Source organism: Girardinichthys multiradiatus, chromosome 5, assembly GCF_021462225.1.
Source record: "Girardinichthys multiradiatus isolate DD_20200921_A chromosome 5, DD_fGirMul_XY1, whole genome shotgun sequence".
In the NCBI taxonomy this organism is placed as follows: Eukaryota; Metazoa; Chordata; class Actinopteri; order Cyprinodontiformes; family Goodeidae; genus Girardinichthys; species Girardinichthys multiradiatus.
Window position 1 is genome coordinate 41,969,551 of NC_061798.1, and position 10,785 is coordinate 41,980,335.

At 40.0% G+C, this 10,785-nt stretch overlaps 1 long non-coding RNA gene across 1 annotated transcript; it reads left to right on the top strand.

Moving 5' to 3' along the window:
- The first annotated feature begins 9,287 nt into the window (after positions 1–9,287).
- LOC124868745 lies at positions 9,288–9,785 on the top strand. Its single transcript, XR_007038375.1, has 2 exons — positions 9,288–9,626; positions 9,724–9,785. It is a non-coding gene; the product is annotated as an uncharacterized LOC124868745 (long non-coding RNA).
- The last annotated feature ends 1,000 nt before the right edge of the window (positions 9,786–10,785 follow it).

Genomic DNA, 10,785 nt, shown 5'->3' on the forward strand with positions numbered 1-10,785 from the left:
TGCAATGTTCTTGTAGCAACCAATAACGTAATAACTCCTGGTATTACCTAATAATTTTGGCAATTTTAAATGTCAGTCAGTCCATAGTGGGTCGCGGGGGAGCTGGTGCCTATCTCCAGCAGTCTATGGGCGAGAGGCAGGGTACAACCTGGACAGGTCGCCAGTCCATCGCAGGGCAACACACAAACAACCATGCACACACACACACACTCATTCATACACCTAAGGGCAATTTAGAGAGACCAATTAACCTAACAGGCATGTCTTTGGACTGTGGGAGGAAGCCGGAGTACTCGGTGAGAACCCACGCATGCATGGGGAGAACATGCAAACTCCATGCAGAAAGACCCCAGGCCGGGAATTGAACCCAGGACCTTCTTGCTGCAAGGCAACAGTGCTACCAACACCGCCACCGTGCAGCCCAATTTTAAATGTAATAAAGCCAAATAATGCTATAACTTGACAATAATGTAATCAGGTTTTTGATCAAATAACATATAACTATGTAACATAACATGTAGGTCACATGATCACTGTTCTTATTTCAAATTTTAACATTGCAGTAAGATAAAATGCTCTGCAAAGTGATAAGTTTTATTATAACACATACACGAGGTTATGAATGTACATATGAGCTAATATAACAACAGATAATTCTTAAATTGGATCTTACAACCCGTTTAAGGAAGGAGAGTGCAACACAGTACATATCCTTGAAGGAATAAATATGACAACAATGGCATCGACCATGCTTACGTTTCATGATTATAATGAAGAAAAACAGAGAAGAAAACTTTTCATTTCCCAGAAATGTCATACTGTCTAGTATTTTTGCATTATTGGTTGCAGTTATTGCATTTTCAAAGGATTTTTAAAATACAGCAATAACAAAATAACCAGCCAATAACTTAATAACTTATTACATCATTAGCAAATTATTACGTGATTACATTTCAAATGTCCAAAGTTATTTTACTATAGGCAGGTGTTATATTGTTAGCTGTTATTACATCATTAATTGCTATAGTAGCTAAGAACTGAAGAGGCTTCAATCCAGTTAGTTTGGGTTCCTGATCCTGATATACTAATTTACCAACTGATTTTATCCAGTCCAGCATTTTGTGTTGTTTTTGTCCTAAACCTCACAGACACTTTCAGCTGTACACCTGTATTTATATTGACATGATTGCTGATTACATAATAAACATCAGAATGATCCATGCATGTTTATTGTCACTTTGTTGTGAGCTTCAGAGCTGCTGAATTTGAACTACAGACTTTCGAGAGGAGGGAGGGCTTGGAGCAGTTGTACTTGTTGGACCTTTTGTTTGCTACTATATACCCCAGTATGGTCTGCTACCACAACTCCCAGCAGAAATTGCAGCTGATAGGAAGGGGCGTCACAGCTCTGAGTGTCACCGTGGGCTATATAAGGAATATGAGGCGTCCCACCATGGCTTTTTCTCGCTGGAAACTGAGACCGGTTACCTGGCAACGGAGGCACGCATCCTTCTGGAGAAGAAACTCACACGTGGGTTTTCATTAATTCTCCCCACTGGTCAAAACTCATGAGAAACTCAATGAGTTAAGCTTGCAAGGATAGGAAGACTTGCAAAGTTTTGCTTTACCGCTCGAAGGTGTGGATTTAACACGTAACCCAAGCAAAACCCATGGAGGTTTTCCAAGGAGACAAAATTTTCCTCTTTGTTTTTTGTTCCAGTCGACTGCTGATGGTCCGTCTTTGAGTTTGTTACGGACGCGTAACTAACTCCCCCTTCTCCCCCTGCTCCAGAGAAGACGACACCAATGTTGGACCACATGTTTGCTGAACATTGGACCATTTGTACGTTGCTGGACACCACCAGGCCTTCCGGCAATTCGACCATTTTGTATCCAGGACAGTCCGTTACTACAAATCCCATCGGCCACTGCGGCTGATATGACTGATATGTCTGGTGTCACAGGAGATTATAAAGGAAAGTGACCCCCTTTAAAGAACGTTTTTCAGCTGGAGACCAGACCAGCAACTGAAGGCATCACTTCTGGAGAAGAGTCTCAAGTGGATTTAATTTATTCTCGTTCGTTGGCCAACGGAAAATTCATGAGAGAGGTTTCTGGAATAAGAAGGCCAGAAATTTCACTTTGCCGATCGAAGACGTGAGTTAACACATAACCAAAAAACCACGGAGTTTCAAGGAGACGCAACTTTCCCTTCTTGTTTTTGTACCAGTCAGCTAGTGACGTTCCATCATTATTTTTCTACCTTCCTGCCACGGAGGCCACCAAGGAAGAAAACGGACTGTTTTGCTGAGTTACCCACGGACGCGTGGATCTCTTCACCCCCCCTTTTTTTTCTCTCTCACTCGCCGCCCCAGAAGGAAGACATCAACAAGTAAAATCCACCCGTTTATTTTTATTTATTTCTTAGAAATAGTCTGGGCAGTGTAGAGGAGGTTGTAGTGCGATTAGATTCGCCATTTAATCTAATGTGTTCTGAATTATATGTGCATGCAACCTTTTATTGAAACTTTGATGTACTGTGTTGGATGTCTGGAAGCCGCTGCGCTACCCAGCTTTGTGTATGTTTTGCAGGGTTGTTTAACACCTGAGAGCAAGCGCAGGCGTGCTGTGGATCGGAACTGTTATAATAACCTCATGGGGAAATTCACCATTTTCTTTGTCTTCAACTTTACTGCTTACTAGCTAGCCACCAAAAGTTTTATAACTCTTTGTGTGCTCATCCCCACCCAGAGTTGGGGGAAGTTTTATGACTTAGTATAACTGAGCTACAGTTTGGGCTACGCCACATCCCTTTGTCATATTATCATTTTTGCCATAACTGCTGGTTTGATCCCATACACACCCAATGCTGTTTTGCTTTATTTTGTTCAGTTAGATATTTTACCCCCTTATTGTGTAGAACTTTGCATGTTTGAGTAGGTGAAGATTATTAAATCGGAAGAACGGAGTGTATCAGGCTGTGATTTAATAAATATTCACATAGATAAAGAGAAGTCGTGGGTGTTTATTTTGTGCAAGAGTGATTCGTCAGTCAAAATAAGGTTAAAAGTTCCACACGTTTCGGCAGAAATGGTCGATTAAACAGTGACATCTCTGGTAATAGTTATTAATTATTACGGAGTATTTAACGATTGTAATTATCAAAGGCGTTGAGCCACAGTTACAACACCAGAAGACATCTCTGGTCTCGATTCATAAATTAGGATTTTGGTTAAGAAATTAATTTTGTCAAATTATGATTGTTAATTATAATTCTTGATAAATATTAATTCATCAATAATAATAATTCCAACACCAAGTAATCCCGTTTTGTTTTATTTCTATTAGAAATAGCGAGGTGTATCAGAGCTGTTGATTTAATAAATATTCACGTAGATGAAGAGAAAGTGTTTATTGTGAGCAAGAGTGATTTGTTTGTCAAAATAAGGTCAAAGTTCCCCCACCTTCGGTGAAGCTGTTGATTAAACAGTGACATCTAGTAATAGTTATCAATTATTACTGAGAACTTAATAATTGTAATTATCAAGGGCTTTGAGCCATAATTACAACACCAGAGGACATCTCTGATTTCGATTTGTGAGTAATGATTTTTGGTTAAGAAATTTATCTTTTTCAAATTATGATTTTAAATTATAATTCTTGATAAATATTAATTAATCAATAATCATAATTCTTACATATTTTTAAGTTGCCACTGTAAACTCTGTGTGTCATATCCACAGGGCCGTGTCCAGGTTGTGTGTGTGCTTTACCTCCTCTCATTACAGAGTGTGACGGGATGGTGTGCCTTCACAGCAGGAGCTCGTTAAGGTCCATCAGGAGAAGCATATAGAGGAGCAGATCCCCTGAGGCAGAGGCCAGATTGTTCTTGTATGTCAAGTGGAAACTATTGTTCTGGTCCCATTTTGTCTGGGACTTCAGTCCTCTGCCTCCTTGTTTCCAAAGTTCATTGGAGAACTTGAATCTCCTCTGGCTTCTCCTCTCGATCTGCTGTTAGGACACTTCCACAACCTCCCATCTCCACTCACCTGTCTGTCCACCCTCCAACACTGCTGTCATCTCCATCTCCCTCCTGAAAAGAAAGAACTATTATCAACCTGAATCTCGCAGCACAACCTGCCAACCTCAGCCTCTGGAGGTATAATCACCTCCTCCCTGGAAACTTAACCTCCTCAATACCAGTTAGAGTTACCCTTATTTTCTACATTCAACATCAGCAATCAGATATCATTTCCTGCAAGTAACCACTGACCTCTCCTCCTCAGTGCTGTCCTTGAATCATCTTAAGCAAACATTTAGCTCCCCTCTAGGAACTGTTTCAAATAAGCAAACAAGAAATGTAGCTACTTTTAAAGCACCAATTGTTCTTATTTTTTTCAGTGAGCAGTGGGTGCCACCATGGGCTTCTGCCCTGTCCGAAAGCATGCAGAGGCAGCCTAGTCCTCATGCAGAAGTCCCTCCAAGCTACAGTCAGATCATGAAATTCTCAACCCTCTGCATCCAGACTGCAAATTAATAGTGCAAAGCCACTTCTGACTGATTCCCTTACAGTAAGAGTGGCGCATAAGTGTATGTATCTTGGTTTTGGTTTCCTATTCTCTCCCTTTATTTGATTTAAACTGTTAACATAAATTATTTACAAACAAAATTATAAAAATGTTACAAAGAGTTTCTTTTTTAGGCCACGTTTGCTAGTTCCAAGTCCAGACAAAGGATTTGAACTGCCACATTAAAAAAACAATAATTACCAGAGGAAACTTTGTTTGTAGTTCTTAACACATTTAGATTAGTTTGTACAAACTTTTTGTCACTCCCTCAATGCTACTTCTATATCTTCATTACAGATAGATTTACATGGCAGTATTAGCAGTTATGCCAATGGTGCGATAATGTAATCGTGTGGTTTTCAGAGACTTTTAGGAGACCAAATAACTCCCTTTTCTTATTGATGTTTTGGCAGAAGTGTTCTAAAGTCATTAATTATTCCTAAAAAAAAGCCGAAATTCAACAGTGTATGTGAGAGATCGAAAGAAGTAACACCAAAGCTAAACATAGCAGTAGGCTACTGTTTTAGTGAAACTAGCACAGCTAGCATTACTTACTAACAGCAGCCTCTCTGTCCATTTTCAAGATGACAAAAATATTTCTGTCTTGTGATGAGGTCTCCCATAAATGTTGCCAACAATGTCCAAATCCCACATATTGAATGACAGATAGCGGTTGAACGCTCATAAGAAAGTAAATCACCGTTCTGTAATCCATTTAGCTCTCCAGTTGCTGTTGAAGCTCCTTGTTGCCCCTAAAACATCATCCGCAGTCAGTTTTACTGTAACATTTTGGGACAACTTCAAACACTGTAGATGTTTGAACAGAACATGACAAATGGTTCTCTTACATTTAAGCAGTGCCCAGTGGCAGCAATTCCTTAACGATCTCTGCCCTTTATGTAATCTGGCAAATTTTCAACACCATCCCCCACAGAGTGGTGGACAAACTGAAGGACATTTGACTGTCACACCTCACTTGTACGTGGATCAACAGCTCACTGTCGGGTCTCAGCCGGGGGGTCAGACTCGGTCAGCATACATCTTTGGCCTTCAGCCTCAGCACCGGATCTCCACTGGGTTGTGTGTTAAGCCACCTGCTCCACATCCTCTACACCTAAGACTGCATTGTCAAGTTCACAGATGACGCCACAGTCCTGAGGCTCATCTCTGGGGGGAATGAGTCTGCTTATAGGGAGCAGGTGGAGCGTTTGACAGTGTGGTGCACAGAGAACAACTTGATTCTCAAAATCTCCAAGACCAAGTACATGATAACTGACTATAGGAAAAAGAAAACAGATGTTTTACCACTGATCATCAGTGGGCATTGTGTGGAGAGGGTAGCTTCCTGGGAGTCGCCATCGAGGAGAACCTGATCTGGAGCATGGACACCTCTGAGCTGCTAGAAAAGGCCCAGCAGAGACTGCACTTCTTGAGGGTTCTTAGGAAAAATAACATCACATAGAGACTGCTGGTGTCCTTTTATCGGTGCTCTATTGAGAGCACAGTGACCTCCTGCATCTGTGTGTGGTCCACCAGCTGTAAAGTGGCTCAGAAAAAAGCACTCCAGAGGGTCATTAACATGGCCCAAAAGACCTTTGGCTGTGCAGGAAAATTTAGGCAAGAGACAAGCAGGATCATAGTAAGGTAGGTATTTAATGAAAAATGTTAAAGAGAGGAGGGGAAAAACTAAACGAGGAGCAAACTGGCAAGACATGGGGAAAAAACAACTGGATCTGTCCAAGACAGCAAGCAAACCAGGATAATACATATAGAGGAGGGTGATTACTTGCATTGAAAATCAGTAAGTCTGATCAATGAACTGGTTACAGCTAAAGACTGAGAACTGAGGAATGAGACTGGAAAAATGACAGAATGACCACAACATGCAAACAAAGCAACTGGGAACACTAAGACAACAACTGAACACGGCCAAAATAATTTTACTAGATGAAGAGCTTAAGAAAACAAAGATTAGAAACCAAAACCAAACACAGCAGAAACACTGGCATAGAAAACCTGTTGCTTAAAATAATAGTGATGTGTCGGTCGGGAACGACACGGCTCAAAGAGACGGCTCTTTTAAGTGAACAACGAGAGACAATTAGTTGTTTTTTCTGCGTTTTTTTCTTCCTAAAGCCGCGCGTGATTGGTCAAGGTGTGGGGTGGCATCTGTGTGTCAACACTGAGCAGAAGGGGGAGGGGAGGATTTATAGACGCGCACGCAGTGTTGCCAGGTGTACGATAATTATCGTATTTGTACGATAATTTTGCTCTCTGTACGATGTACGATCAATATTCCTAAAAAAGACCGAATGTACGATGATTTGACCATTCCGTGAATGTGTGGTTGTAATCAGTTGTCATCAGCCTATTGTCAAAGTCTGTCGGAGTTTTTTTGTGAACCCTGAAGGCATCTGTGTCCGGATTCAGAAACAAATGCTGGAAATTCCAGCCAATCGGGCTTTTCTAAATGTGACCTACGTGTGACGTGATGCATTGGCCTCAGAACAACGGCCATCATTGGCTGAATAGTCCACTGTGCCCGCCCATGATTGAGGAAAAGAAAAAAAAGAAAATAAGAAGAAGCAGAGCCCGGCACTGTGGGGCTGCAGATGTTGATAAATCCATTCCGTACTGATGCCACAAAGCTGCGAGTGCCTGTTAGACCCTATTCAACACATCAACAGACTTGTTATTTTGGTTATGACGAGTGTACGATAATTTCCCTCAAAATACGATAATTTGATGTCTCTAGTACGATAATCCTACATTTCTCACCTGGTAACACACGGCACAACATGAGTGCTGAATGGCACACAAGTTGGAGAAATTGAGAAACAATTTAGACAGAACACTGAAAAGTGAGAAAACGGACAGCAGAAAACAGGGTAAAATTTTGACACATTTCAAACACTTCGGCTACCAAGTGTTCAGTCTACCCACGTCTTACACATGTGATGGCACGGAGACTGTGCATTGTTGCAACATCTGTCCCCTCAGAGAGAATCTTCTCTAAAACAGGGCAGATAATTACTGATAGAAGAAACCAGATCAGCCCCTCAAAGCTCAGGCATTTGGTTTTTCTGAATGCCAATCTTTACTAAAGATTGCTAATGACTAAATATGTATAGCTGCTGGATGAAGCTTTTTTCTTTTTGTTTTGCATATTTCAATTTATATTTTGTTCACTATATTCTGTTCATTGTAAATAGTTCAAAGTGTTTTGGCTAATTTTTGAATAAAAGGAGTTTTGCCTTTGTTTTGTTTTGTATTTGGTTAGGTCAATGATAATTGTATTTTTTGTCTGATTGAGATGTTTGTTTTTATATTTAATATTTTATTGTATATTTATTTTATACTTTTTGTCATACTCTGCTTCAGTTTATTTTTAATTTACAAATAAAGCCACATAGATAAAAAACATTTCATATAATGCATGTTTGTTATATTAGTACTTCATTTTACACACTATTTGATATTATTTTTGGTCATGAATTCATGTAATAAACAAAAAATCTGAGGAGCCACTTGGGAGCCGAAAGAGCCGGCACATTTTAATGAGCAGAGCCAAAAGAACCGGCTCTCAAAAAAGAGCTGGAATGCCCATCACAATAAAATAACATGAATGAGCACTAAAATCAACTAAAATAAAAAAATAAAAAAAACAGAACAACGTAACTCCAAATCAAAGTGGGTAAACAGAACCACAATCCTTCATGTCTTCACGGGATGTAAAAATTTCTTCATCTAACCTTTTGCCTGGTAACATAGACATGTTGGCACATTCACTGTTTGATAAACAGTCTTTATGAACTAAGCCTGATTAGCAGACATGAAACTGAAAATCCCACTGCTTTCAGCTCTGGTCTTTACATCTTTCTTTATCTGCTTGGGAATTATTGAAGACAGCATGTTTTTTTTGTTTTTTTCTCAATGTTAAAGTGATCTATTATTAATAATAATGGCAATCTGGCTTCTTTAAAAGGCAACACTTTTTGATAGAATATTTAGTTTATAGAATGTTATCATAAACGCTAACCTGTTTTAATATTACCTAACCTTGTTGTCTTTGGTAAATGTTATATCCTGTTGTAAATGTGTGTCCATGTCATTTGTGTTTTTTTACTTTCAACCTGCCATGGGACTACAGATGAAAATTAGCCCTTGTGGCTAAATTTGTTATACTTACATGAGAGTCCAATGTACTGATTTTAATCAATATGCACCGTCCCTTTATTAAATAAAAATAAACATAGCAGCTTTATCACTAGTACAACACAAAAAACTACCCACTGCATATGTTCTATCTGGTTCCCATTACTTCCTGCCAGTTAATTGCGTTATGGAAAATAGAGAAAATGTATATATCACTGTTCTAGTCATACTGATCATTTAAAGCCCTTTACACTATAACCACATTCACTCATTAGCATTCACAAGCACGTTCACACACTGATGGGTAAGCAACTTGGTGCCCTGGGGCACATCGACATGTGACAGGAGTACCTGGAATCAAACCCATAACTTTCTGCGAGCATGTGTCGGGGTCTGGGTTCAGTGTGTGTGTGTCTGTGTTGTGCTTGCAACTTTGTTTTCAGTTTCCAGAGGGTGCTGAAGTTTCTCAGGTGTGCTCGGTGACAGGTGCGACTGATCTGCTGATTGCATGGAGGAGTTCTTAAGCAGGAGGCTGCCAGCACTTTGTCGCCAGAGTGTTTGCCTTCAGTGGCTAAAACCTGAATCTTTGATTACCTTGCTGAACTTCGGTTCCAGAGGTTTCTGGATGATCAAGATTACCTACGTTTTGAAGACTTCGTTTCCTGACTCCTGTCATTCATCTGGCCTAGGATCAAGCTGGCAGCTTCCTGTTTCTCCTCTGTCTTCTGAACCAAGGCATAAGCGTACCCTGTCCACCCTCCAATGCAAGTACCTGAACATTGAATTAACTCCTGGTCCCACTAAGCTCACTCAACAGCATCTGTGAAACCATCTGGACTACTCTGCTTCATAAACCTGGACCCTGAATCCCTCTACCCCTGGCGACCTGACTGCACTTATTTAGTAAGCCATTTTCCTGATTACTATAGTTACCTTTCGTTAGTTCTGCAACATCATAGTTCTTTGTTTCACCAGTTCTCTTCCTCCTCTTTCCATACAGTTGGCGATCCACCCGTTCACATTCCTGATTCATTTTGCTGTAAATAAAGCACCTTTCACTGATTCAGTTGTTCTTCAGTGTTCTTCTGTATGTGGGTCAGATCTATTCCGAAAATGACAGCAAGACCACTACTCCACCTTCTAAGCCACAGTCGCTCCTACATATTCTTTCCATCCTTATATGTTTTTTTTCAGTCTGTAGCATTTGCATTTTCTGCCCTGCAGCACGTCCAGTGTTGTACTGTTTAATTATTAAATAATTTGTTTCTGTTGGGTTGCTTTCTATGAGCAGGATTCCCAGTGCAATTACTTCACCTGGACTTTACAAGTAAAAACTAATTGAACCACTAAAGTTTGTTATGGAGCATCTTGTATGCATCTTTCCTTCTGAAGGTTTGTCAAGGCAAAAAGCCACTGTTAAAGGCAGGAAATTATGCTCCACCAGCACATAATGAACCAAGCATTGTGTTGGTTTTTAGTTTTAATTTAAAATGTAGACAAAAACTAAAACAAAAATAGATTTCTTACTACTGAAGGCTATCCTTCATTATCCTTCACACTCTATTTGACAGGCTGCCTGCCACAGGCAACACACCAGTCTAATTAATCTCCCATCTCTCGTGTTTGGGGCATCTGCTGTCTGACACTCATATTAGATAACACCAAGACCAATCAATGTGAGAGTGTAGAATATAAACTGACAGATGTTTGCAGGCACACCAACACATCAGGGAGCAATTTTGAGTTTTCAACTGACCCCTCACCTAATTTTGGATTCCTAGATTGTCTAAATATTAACTTCCAGGGTCAGCTTGACCAAAAAAGTAAAATGAACTAAAATTCTTTTCAAATGTTGAGGCAATCGTTTTCATGCTTCCTCATTTACAGCTAACATTTACATACAGGTCCTTCTCAAAATATTAGCATATTGTGATAAAGTTCATTATTTTCCATAATGTCATGATCTGCTGGTGTTGGTCCACTGTGTTTTATCAAGGGCAGGGTCAATGCAGCTAGCTATCAGGAGATTTTGGAGCACTTCATGCTTTCATCTGCTGAAAAG